General features: G+C 49.4%; 1 protein-coding gene across 4 annotated transcripts in view; it reads right to left on the bottom strand.

The window, feature by feature from the left end:
- The window catches only part of TET3 (tet methylcytosine dioxygenase 3), a 167,946-nt gene that overhangs the window by 113,263 nt on the left and 41,773 nt on the right, over window positions 1–12,910 (bottom strand). The gene's annotated exons all lie outside the window — the stretch shown is intronic.

Below are 12,910 nucleotides of genomic sequence, written 5' to 3'. Positions count from 1 at the left end.
GGCATCTGACCTATTAGTCCTCATCCTCAAGAAAACCGGCAAATGCTTACAAAAGACAAACCTGAAAGCTTAAATAAATACTTTGCTAGACATTATACATATGGTCTTAATGAAGACACTGGATTTATGGCTTATCACAACAACCTGTAACCACAAAACCCCACTACAGGAGTGTTAACAGGCCACTTCACCTTGAATGGTCCCTAAGAATAGGTGCTAACTACTTATGTCTTAGGGCTTGTCTATACCACCAGCATGTGAACGCTCTTTTGCGGTATTCTGTCAGTACTTTTGCCAACAAAATACTTCCAGTCCCGCGAGTGGCATAAGCTTTGTTGGCAGGAAAGTGGTTCTGCCATCAAAGCCGAGTTCACGCTGCTGCTTATGTCGGCAAAACTTTTGTCTTTTGCAGGGGAGGCTTTTTTAAGTACCCGCGAAAGACAAAAGTTTTGGCTACAACTGTGCAGTGTAGAGAAACCCAAACTCTCTCTTCAATCTCATATTTAGCTGTAACACTTTTAGGCAGGTCTACATCAAAAAGTTGCATCAGTGCAGTTGTGCCGCCGTAGCATGTCTGGAGAAGACACTCTAAAGCCGACAGGAGAGAGTTCTCTTGTTGAATTAACTCCACCTCTGTGAAAGGCAGAAGCTATGCTGGCGGGAAGAAGCTGCTGTCTACACAGGGGGGTTCCGTTGGTATAACGATGTCGCTCAGGTGCGTGGATTTTTCATCACACCTCTCAGGGACATCGTTATACCAAAATAAGAGTCTAGGGTTGACCTGGCCTCAGTACCTTTCCCAGGAGAAGAGCTTTGTGTAGCTTCAAAGCTTATCTCTCTCACCAACAGAAGTTAAGACCATAAGAATGGCCATTCTGGGTCAGACCAAAGGTCCATCTAGCCCAGTGTCCTATCTTCTGACAGTAGCCAGTGCCAGGTGTCCCAGAGGGAATGAACAGAACAGGTAATCATCAAGTTGGTCCAACAAAAGATATTACCTCACAGACCCTGTCTTTCTTTTCACCAGCTAGGCAGAGCAATCATGTGTTACCATTTTCAGGTTCCAGTGACTGCCTCGGATGTGGCTGTCGTTCATTGGTGTAGGTAACACTGGAGTACTCCTGAGTTAACATCAGATCCGAGAAACAGGGAGGAAGGATGGCCTAACTGAAAGGCACTAGAAAGCAGGGACCTAGGTGTAATCCCAGCTCTGGCACACACTTTCATGCATGAATTTGATAAAGTCACCTCCAACACTCTGTGGTTTCATCTTCCTCCCATCCTCCCTGCAAAGTAGACACACTTGTTGGGTGGGCTGCAATGGTTAACAGCTGAGCTCAGCAGAGGAAAAGTTGTACTAGCCACATTTTCAAAGGGACCTTTAGTTTGAGTGCCTAAGCTTTTCGGTGCCCAACTTCACACACTGTGGGCCTGGCTTCTAGAAGTGTTGGCACCAGCTTCAGACAGTGGGAGCTGCAGATGCTCAGCACACCTGTGAAATGCAAGCCAATGTGTCCTGTGACGGACTGAGGCAACCAAAAGTCATAGCCCATGTAAACCAAAGAACTAATTCTGCCAGAGCCGAACAAGGCTTCATCTAGTACAGGGGTCGGCAACCTTTCAGAAGTGCTGTGCCGAGTCTTCATTTATTCACTCTAATTTAAGGTTTTGCATGCCAGTAATACATTTTAACGTTTTTAGAAGGTTTCTTTCTATAAGTCTATGATATATAACTAAACTAGTGTTGTATGTAAAAGTAAATAAGGTTTTTAAAATGTTTAAGAAGCTTCATTTAAAATTAAATTAAAATGCAGAGCCCCCCTGACCAGTGGCTAGGACCCGGGCAGTGTGAGTGCCACTGAAAATCAGCTTGTGTGTCGCCTTCGGCACCCATGCCATAGGTTGCTTACCCTTGCTCTAGTACAACATCTTGGCTCTCATGTCAGAGTGCTGCAGAGGAAGGTATAAAATCCCCCATAATGCACCTAACTGGGCAATACATCATAGTGGACCAGTTTCTTCCATACTCTCATGGCTGATCAGCTAAAGCACAAGGCTTGGATTGCCCCCTTATTTATCTGTAACAGTGGCCATGATGCAGGAAAGCTCTTAAGCATGTGCTCAAAGTTAAACAGACACCCAGGTGCCTTGCTGAACCAGGGCCCACATCTGGCCTAACAAAAATTGGGTGGATAAAAGGCTGCTTAAATCCAAGGTTTTGATTCTGGGCTATCTGTACAGAATAAAAAATAAGGGAGGAGGGAGAGATGATAAAACCCAGATAATAAGTACTCAGGCCGAGGGATAGTGCAAGGATTAATTTGTTAATGTTCATGAAGTGATTTCAGGCTGAGAAGTATCACAAAGGCTAAGTATGGATTTTAGCTGCCATCTCTGCATTCACCCAAATAATACAGTTCATAGTACACACTGCACTGGACCCTGACTGCCACAGCAAGGGGATTTGGGTAACTGTCTTATACTCAGCCCATACAGGGTTTAAGGTTGTAACCCAGATGGAGGATTCTACCTGATTTCACAGGGGACGTGACAGATGCATCCCTGATGCAGTAAGGAGAAAACGATATTTGCTTCAGTTCTTTCATCCTTATTCTAAATCTCTCTCTCGCTGGCCCAGTTCAGATCTGGGAAATGCTAGAGTTGGATTCCCCCAATGCCAGAAGAGGTTTAGCTTAGCAGGTCCAATAATGGCTCATCTCTGATTATTACTGTTCACATGGATGATCCCACTCATGCCATGGGCGTTTCACCATGGAACGGACTAGGCAGACCATGCAACTAGTGCTCAGAACTCCCCGGCAGAACAAAGATTTCTTACGGCTGACCCCTGACCTGCCCGACTGTCTCCCAAACCCTCCTAAAAAACCCATTGCAGCCCCGGATGTGTCATCTAACTCAGCCAAAACTGTACAAATCCAACTGCCAATCTACAGAGCTACGTCAGCTCCAAAACATACACACTTCAATCCTCTCCCTGCGGCTTTCCCTGCTGCTGCTGGGAATCCCGTGACCTTGGGGCCATCGACCTAGTAACTAGCCGTCAATAACAGGGACTGAAGTCCTTTGCCCCCCAGCATACAAAGGGTGAAGCATGTTACTGTGAGAAAGGTACTATACGCTAACATAATGCTTAGCTATCTGTTTATGACAAATGCAATAGACACAAACCCTCTGCTGCTAGTCTGCTGCATAGCCATGTCAAGAATTAGCCACCTAGGAACAGATAGTAAAAGCCAGAAAGTGACCAAAACAAAAACATCATAGGAGTCTACATTTCGCTGGCAGTGGTTTCTCAGAACATGGCTAGCAATTCCTCTGGCAGTGGCCCTTAGTTACAAGTCAAGAGAGGATTTTTCTGATTGCCCAGCACCACCGCCTTTGGCCTGTCTGCTGAGCTTCCCAGAAACGTACTAGTTGGGATGGGGAGAATCCTTCAACCACCTAAATCAGAAAAGAGCCCCTAGATAGGAACAGATTTTTGTTACAGCTGATCTGAGCTGGGTCTGAACCAGCGCCACTGAGGGGAAAAGTTCTTCATTACAAGGCCTGAGCCACCCAGCTTAAAGTTCTGGAAGAGAAAAGTAGCTTTCAAGAGAGGCACAGTGGCAAACGGATGATCAGCCACCTCTGGGGTGAATGGAAGCAGCCTTTAAACAGCATACAGCAACAAGATCAAGGACGAGTGGCTTATTCAACTGGAAACTTAAATATCTCTCTTCTAAAAGACACTGCAGCCTGCCACACAGGATCCAGCTAGGGACATCGGCTGACTCAGAGCAAAGGCTGACATCTGCTGAGTCAACGGCACCACCACAGTTTTCCAGTGACCGTCCAAACACCCAAGCCAGCTCTTGCTTAGCTTGAGATCAGACCATGTCACCATCGGAGGTGATGGCAGCAGGAGTCAGACACTTCAGATGTACAGCAACAGAGCTACTCAAAGGGACACCCTCTCAGGTACACGTTGTAGGCTAATGCAGTTCAACTTATTGATTTCTACCCATGGCAGAAGCACAGCATGGAAACAGGGGTCTCTGCCTTTCAGATGGATTAAAATATGACCACGTAGATAAGCTTGGGTTGCTAACCGTTTTCCCTCATAGACAAAAAAACAGGATCCATTCAATAGCACTGACCTCCTACTCCCCCTGTCTGCTAACCCATTAACACTCAAACAGTGATCCAGGACACTTGACTTGCCCTCTCATAGCACACTCCGCTCCAGTCCCGACCTCTGGGACAACTGGAGAAAAGCTGTGCCATAATCTCCGATATTGCACGGTCAAGACTGATCAGCCCTTAAAACAGACCCAGGCCTCAACTTCATGGTGTGTTTAGCCCTCGTTAGCTGTCCACGACACTAGCACTAATTGAGTGCTAATATCAGTGCCTTCCAGAAAGTTTCCATTCTGCTCCATTCTCCCTGCAGACCGTGAAGGACTGGCCACCAAACTGCCATAGAATTGGGGCAGGACGTGCAGATCAGCTCCTGGAATATTTACATATCAGTAGATACGAGGCTCAGATGGAGGAGGGAGTGCGCGCCATTCTTTCAGAGCTAGTTCCTCCATAACGCAGGGCGGAAGTTCTGCTTCCTCCCACCTTTGCTTTTCAAACCAGGTCCAGGATGCCTCCTTGGGTCGCTGCTTGATGAGCTGTCCCGATAGTGGCCTGATTCCTCGGGAGAGGCTTAAAGCATGGTATGAAGGAGCACCCACCTAATCATGAGATGGAGCAGGCACGTGACAGTTGACATATGTCGCACGCAGGCAAGGAGGCAGAAAGATGAAACTTCTCACCATGGCTTGCTGGAGACACAGGGACTGAATGGGTTTCAATCACAATTCCAAATTATTCTTCAGCCCTGGGGCCAGGTGCTGAGTCTAGCTCCACTGACATCGGTAGAGGTGCTATGCCCATTTATGCCAGCTGGGGCTCTGTCCCCCTTGACTCCAGGGCAGAGACACCCATTTACACTAGTGGGGATCTGATCCTACTGACTTCAATGGAGCAGTGTCCAGGGACTCCAGATGGGGACCCACTCTGTACATACTGCAAAATCAAGCCAGGTTTTGTACCAGCCATGGACCTGCTGCAGGGTACCCCGTCCCCCAGAACGGCAGGTTCTTTTCCTGAGGCCTTCCACCTCAGGTGTTGACTGCAGAAAGGCCTTAGTTAACTGTGCTCAGGGTCCCTTTGACTGGGCAGAGTGTTGATCTCAGGGTGTTGGCCAAAATAAGGAAGGAAAATGGCCCGCAATTAAGAGCTGTTGTGATCTCATTACTATGCATGGCCTGTGTCACCTTTGATACTCACAGTCAGGGAATGATGCCCTCCCCCACTGAGAGTAGCACCTCCAGGAATCCACACCGACGAATCTACATAATGAATGGCCATTAACTCAGGCCACAAGGTCCAAAGCAGAAGGTCCTTCCCACATCTCCCAGGCGGGCTTTCCATGATATCCCTCCTCTCTTAGCCTATGGCACTGAGATCTCGCCACTTGGATGAGATTCTTAATCAAAGGACTTCAGGGGCCCATTCTAGACTAGATGGAGACAGGCCCATGTCATGCAGACAACAGCACGCAACCAATAACTCTTGGGAGAGTCCATTTCTTATTGTGTCCAGCAGTTTCTCCAGTGGGTTGTTAATTCCCACTCTGCTAGATCTCTCTACCTACCTCTTCATGACCACAGTGCGTACACTTGCCCGCGAAAGCATGGAACGGCCCTGGGTTCCGTTTCCACCTCTTTTACCGGGGCTCTTCTGTAAAAGACATGCAGCTCAGGAGCATGTGTTTAGGGAGGCAGCACAGTTCAGGAAACCTGGGTTCTATATCCAGCTGTGGCTGGGCACTGTGGTCTAATGATTAGGGCAGGGGGGAGCTGGGAGCTAGGACTCTTAGGTATGCACTCTGGTGACTAGAGCAGCAGCCGGGCAGCCAGGACTCCTGGGTTCTCCTCCCAGCTCTCAGAGGGAGCATGGTCCAGCGTCTATCTGCAAAGAGTTCGAGATGTTCCTTATATTACACTTATCTACATCACCCCTAGCTGGATGCTCAGTTATTCTGAAATAATTGCCCATGCAAGGTGTGAGCCGACTAAAGTCATTTTACTCATCCTTTCTCCTTAACATTTCCCACCAGTGGTAGTACTAGTGGCCACCAGCTTTTTAACCACCGCACCTCCTGGCCCTGCCTAGCAGACACAGGGGTTAGAACACCAGCTACGGCTTGAGCCCTGTCTACACTAGAGTACCCCCCACGCCATCCTGCCTGCAGTGTCGTCCCAATGGTAAACTCAGACTCTCCGCTGCAGCCATCCCCAAGGGGGATGGTGGCTTTTGGGATGCAGAGCTGGAGCGGGTAAACCTGATCTCATACAGAGCTGCCATCAGATGTTAAACACTTTCAATCACTGCCAGCCAAGTTCACAGCTGACCTAGAGGTGAAACGCAGCAGATCTTGTTACGGAGCCCTACAGCTCCTCCTGTGGATTGATGTATGTGCACTAGAAAGCTTTGATAACGGAGGGCTGGTGTTGTGGCCCAGGGCAGCCCTGCAGTTAGGAGAGCAACCAGAAGGATTTCTAATCCCTCTCCACCCACACCTCCAGCCCTTCTCCAATAAATTTGAGCTCTGCCTGGCCTCTACAGCCATTTTCCGCCTGATCATAGGATCCAGCAGGCTGCAAGCACATCAATAATTCAAGCATGCTGTCAAAGCGACCTGCATCCCATCTGATTTAGGGGCCTAGTCAAGTTAAAAGGAGTTAATGCAGCTAAGAGGCCTTAATCAAGGCACACGGAGCAGAAGGAACTAATCAGAGCTCTGCATTCCTCCATGGCTAACATATTTCCATTAAGGCTGCCAGGACATTCTGCAGGCAGAACAGAGGCTGCAAAAAAGAGAGAGGCCGGGGCAATCCCAGAGAACGCAGAACCTGGTTTGTTTCAACCATCCTGCTAACCCCTGGGTCTGTCATGCCTTCCACTCTCACCCCCACCTCCCCCGCCGGTCCCTGTCACAGATCCCAAGCTGCGAGGGAAAGCTTTGCATGCAGATGAAGACAGATCCGACTGCTGCTTCTCCCTGACGCCTGGAGGAAGCAGCTAAAAATAGCACACACAGCACAAGGCGCGCTCCTAAGGCTGCAGTCAGGGAGGAGGGACCATTGCTCTTCTCAAAGCAGCAGCCAAAGGGGGACGGTAAACGAAGCCAGGACATGGCGTTGGGCCACTGAACGTCCCACCAACAAGGCAGCCCCAGTCCTTCACAGTCCTGCTTTGCCGCCCCCTTTGTAACTGGGCTCAGTGCAGAGGAACAGATCTGGAGCGGCGGGGGGAGATTCCCCGCCCCTCTCCCCTACTTCTGCAACAGCAGCAAAACTGAAGGCCATTGGGGCTGCAAGAGTTTTAATCCACCCTGTCGCTAGATCCTCTTCCCCCCAACAATATTGTAAATGTCCCTTTAAATGTTTTTTAAAGAAAACCCAGGCACTGGATTGAAATAAAGACCTTCAGCTGCCATGCGGATCGCGTTAATAATCCAGCCATTGTTGATTGCCCTCGACTGTCCCCTGCTCCGAGCATGCCTGTGCTACTGTATGTCCCCCCCCCCCCCCGAAAAAAGTAGCAGGGATCCAAGCAAAGGGGGATTCCCGGGGCGGGTTGGATAGACTGGCCATAGCAATGGGTGCCGCGTCCAGGAGTTACAAACCCCGCTGCTGTTCGCCGATCAGAATTGCCGTCACCTCTCCGGGTTCCTTATTAAGACGTCCCCTCCCCGTTCTGACTGTACCCAACTCTCTCCTGTGGCCAGCCGACTTCTCATTCGGGTCATCGTCACTTTCTCACCTTCCGCGCCCCCCCCCCAACAAACGAAGGCACACACACCGCCTCCTCCCTCCCCTGGTGCCTCGTTCTGCGAGCTCTGCAATCGTGACGGGGCTGATGACTCACAGGGTGATGCACGCATGAGGCTGTAATGTTTGTAAACCTAAAAAAGCCATGTGCACGCAGGCGGCGTGATCCGGCCGGGAGCACCGGCTGCCAACTGCACGAGGAGACAGCATCTCCAGACAGGGAATAAAGGGGCCCTCCAAATGAGCTAAAAATAGGCACAAACCACCACTGCGTCTCCCAGCGTTTGCTCAGTCACGGGCCTGGGAAACCAGCGCAGAATGAGCCAAGACGGGAGCAGAGAACTACCTCTCGGCAAATTTCAACTCTCCTCGCTGGGGAAGGCATTTAAAGGGAAAATGTCAGAGCCTCCCCCTCATCAGATTAATGAAGACCTTACAAGCTATGATGACAGCTACGGTGCGTCTGACAGGCAGCGATCGGGGGTTGGGTTGATCTAAAGATCTGCTGTGCTTACGGTGATTTATGTTGCAGTTGCACCACAGACCAGGCTCCCATTGTGCAAGGTGCTGTACAAACAGAGAGCTTGACAAACCACCACCAGTCACAATTGTTGTCCATGGTACCTTTCAGCCCATACTCACTCTCGCAAGCACAGATGCACTTAGCTCCTCATTTTTAAGCACAGGCGTAAAGAGTCCCAGCCTGGCCCATTTCAAACCAAACTGAAACAGCACATCTGTCTGTCTCCACCTGTTGTCTCTTATCTTCCTTTTAGACTGCCAGCTCTTTGGGCAGGGGCTGTCAGCACTTTGTTCTGTGTTTGTACCGCACCTAGTGTTACGGGCTCATTCTCCACAACTCCAGCTCCTACGATCTATGGAGTACGAGCAATATCCAATAATATCTAGCTAGGTAAATACGTATACGATTGATTGACTTGAAAACCAGAAGGGAGCACTAGTTTTATTTATTGGCATTGCAGGAGCACCTGAGAGCCTGAGTCCTGGACGATGCCACCATGATGATGTCATTTGACCTTTTCTATAACCCAAGCTGGAGAATTCCATCTAGCAATTCCTGCGTGTGGACCTGGCGCTGAAGCAGCTGAGTGCCTAATAAATATACACCTCTCACCCACCCACCCAAGATGCTGCTATTTAGGACATGGCCGATTGAAAGACCTCTGCATGCGATGAACTGCGTAGAGCTAGGCTAAATGAAGAGCCAAGTGCAAGCACACCCCTGCAAGACCAGATATGCAGGCTGTGTTGCCAACCCCCTCAAGGAGACTAGAACTTTGCACATCTCAGACCTGGGACAACAAAAAGCCACTGCACACAAATCATCAGATCCAGTGAGTGAAGGCTCTGTCTCTTAGCTGCCCATCTAAAGAGCAGGCATCAACCTTTCTGAATGGCCCTGCAAACTCCATCGGACACAGCTAGCTTGTACCACATTAATGCAGAGATGCACGGCTCCATGATCTGGCTGGATTTCTTACTAGAGGAGGGTTCTGGACTGACCCTAAGGGACCAATCTTGTTCCTAAAGAAGTCAACTGCAAAACCCTCCGATGGGAGCAAGTCCTTGCAGCAATCTGGATCCCTTGATTCACAGTCTCCCCCCACCCCGCAACATCTGTCCCCGAAGAAGAAATCCACAGCTGTTTCTTTTCATGATTATTTATTTGAAGCAGCACCCGCAATCTCCTGGCTGCTTTCCAGACATACAAGAAAGGGTGTTCCATGCCCTGAATAGATCACAGTCTGCATGGACAACTCACGTAACATACAGATGCGCTTGCAGAGCACCTGAAATCCAACTGAAAATGAAATGTAGCAATATACCAGAAGTGAGGGGACTCATGATCCCACTCTTTATGACATCAGCAGTACATAATTGTGCTTGGTCCCTGGGGAAAAGTCATCCAGACATTATTTCATACCTTGCATGCTGAACTGATTGGAGGCACAAGAATGCAGCAGGCAATTAGAACTATTACGATTAACCCGTCTTTTTTTTTTTCCTTCATGTGGCTGCTTTGGAAATTGAGATCTCAGTGATGAACATTTCCCAGCTTGTTGATTTCAGAGCAAAGTCTCATTTTAAAATGGAAATACTACTACTAAAGGGATGCAGCTGCATGGATCTGCAGAAGGTACACTTTAAATAAACAAACAACTGCCATTTTAGATTAAACAAACAAAAATGCAGTATTGTCTCTGCTCAAGGTCTCATTCTGAATACCTTTCAGAAAACAATGCTGACAGCACACTGGGAATCAATACAGCCAATCTTCTTCCGTGCCGAACTGGCATCTGCTAAGCATCCTTCTTGGGTTCCCAACAATGTTGGTGATGGGCGAAATAGCAATTTTGGAAAGATCCCTTCCTGGTTACAGCATTTCCAGTGGAACCAGCTCATCTGATCTGCAGCAATGGCTGAACTTTGGCGGGGAGGGTTTTGTTCCACCATTTGTACAAGCATCGATCCGTAGGGAATATAGAGGAGCTGATTAGACCCAGACTTTCCCATCTCCAGCCTCTTCACATTTGATTTCAACTTCACTTGGGACAGAGCACAGTGAAACAGCAAGGCTCTTTTCCAATAACACGGCACTGGTCAAGTCTCTTCCAGCGAACTCAAAGCACAAATAAGATGAATGTCACAGACAGGGGTATAAATATGTTTTTAAGATTTGGGAGTGAACTTAGGGCATGCAGAAGCAAAGGGACTGGCAGGGCGCTGGTCTACGTCAGAGCAGGCAAGTGCTGTGCAAACCATCTCCACCTCTCCTGAGGCACCTGACAGAAGGTCTCTCTGCTGTGCCAGACCCAGCCTGATCCTGACCTGCAGTCCTGTGTATATATAGCTCTGCCCATGCCCTTCAATCCCCTCCCTCTCAGCTATTCCAGTTCCTGGCCACCCTACACATTTCTGCTAACGTTAATGTCCATCTGTTCTAACCATCAGCCTCCCCCCTACCATTCCAGCTCCGGGCCTTCCATCCCAACCCTGCCAATGAACCTCAGTACCGACTCGCCCAGCACCCTGTTAGTCAGGCATGGATCTCTCCCGAGCGAAGATACACGGCGCCACTGAACCATGCCAAACCGTCCAGGGAGGTGGTTACCCCGGCTGAGACCTAAAGTCATTTCCGCTTGTGAACCCTGGAAATCCCAACCACTGAGAGATCAATGGAAACGGATGCAGGGAATAACTGGATGCAGGGTATCTGGGCAAAGAGTGGAGTATATCAGAGAAGAAAAACGTCAGTCACAGGCCCCTTTTGGTTGGCTTTGGATTCAAAATGCTGCTGCCCCCCCACCCCACCTCAGAATGGCAAGGGTCACCTCGGTGCATGGAACCCACCTCACTGAGGACCCCAGTGCAGTGTGGCTGGGGCGCTTCCGTTGCCCAAGGGCTGGTGATTGAGAAGGGAGGCTGTGCCCTGTTGCAGAATGGGGCTTCATTACAGCTCTGGAGAGCACAGCACACGGGAGGGAGAGGTGGACGGGACGTGGGCGCCATTCATCACCGCGCCCTTCACAGGAGCTGGAACGGGAAGGATCTGGCTGCTGTGCCCACCAGCTGGGATGGATTCCATTCTGAACCCCCCAAAACTCCATCGATGCTGACTTGGCGGGGAGGAGGGGTGAATTTCATCTGGTTAACGCAAGTTAAGGGCTTGAATTTGGGGAGGGAAAAATCTCATTTGCCTTCTTTCTTCCCACCCTTTGCAACCCTGCTGCTACAACATCTGCCCCTTGTACCTATGTTGGCGTGGTATTTCACACCAAAAACAAAAGAAATGAAGAGGTCAGGCAGCAGGCCAGGGTTTTTTTGTTCCCCATCCTCCCCACTCTAAATGCAAACCGCTCCCTCTGGCCTGACCTTTCCCTAATTACCTGTGATAAAGGATCCACATTGGTAAAGCAAACAAACATCATCACTGCTAATTAGGTGCCACCAAAGACTTAGCACTCCAGTCAGGACTTGTTTGTTTACCAAGCTAGCATGACAACAGCTGCTCCATTTGGAACCTTCCCTGGCAGAGTCCTGATGCAACCTCCGGCTCACCTGGTTGGCAGGAGGCTGAACCTGAAAAATGTGCATGTATCCAACGGGCCAGACATTCAGCCAGCGTAAACTGGCACAGCTCCATTGACATTGACACTCACTCACACCGTTGGATGGGATTTTCAAAACCAGCCAAAGTGAGTTAGAAGCACAAGACCCACTAAAACCCAATAGGACGTGTGCTCCTAACTCACTTAGGTGCTTTTGAATTACAAAAAATCTCACCCTCTGATGTCAATGGCGCAACGCCTGCACAGCCACCAATGTAAGATCCGAATGAGGCCCAGTGGGAATCAAGCAGGAGGACCTGACACATTGTTTGCTAGGTCGCAGCTAAAAGCAGCAAGCAAGTTATGGATCATGGATCCCCTCCATTGGGACCCCGGGGACAACCTCGCTTAAAATTGCAAAGCACCACTCCAGTTACACAACCGGGAGCGGTAGCATTTCCAAGCATTACATTTCCTCTCAGCACAGGACAGAGATGGTTGTCATTTACAAACGGGTATAAGGGAAGCTACCATAACCACCGGCCTAATTTGCTAAGGCGCCGGGCACCTGCAGCAACCACAGAATTGTAAGTGCTCAGCACTTCACCTCAAGGAGCCTGAGGGCCAGGCTTGGATCTTGTGCTGATATAACAAACCGTGGGCAGATTCCCCACTGCTAGGCACCATGGGCTCTCACTTACCCCAGTGCACCAAAGGCCACAAGCTCCGAATGGCAATATTTTATATTGTGAGAACACAAGACATAGGGCACACTAGGAACATGCCCAGCACTGCTGGAAGCTCCAACTTTAATCAGTATCCCCTTACCGCCTCTTTTGAGCTACTTTGCCCTTAGACACCATAGTCTAAGGTGAAAGTGGCCCTAGAAATAGCCAGGATATACATATCCAGCTCCTCTCCCTTGGCTCCTGGGTGCAACACACCTGAGGAATA

The sequence above is a fragment of the Gopherus evgoodei genome, chromosome 2 (assembly GCF_007399415.2).
Source record: "Gopherus evgoodei ecotype Sinaloan lineage chromosome 2, rGopEvg1_v1.p, whole genome shotgun sequence".
Classification (NCBI taxonomy): domain Eukaryota; kingdom Metazoa; phylum Chordata; order Testudines; family Testudinidae; genus Gopherus; species Gopherus evgoodei.
The sequence above is the reverse complement of the archived record's forward strand: the minus strand, read 5'-3'. Positions and strand labels throughout refer to the sequence as shown.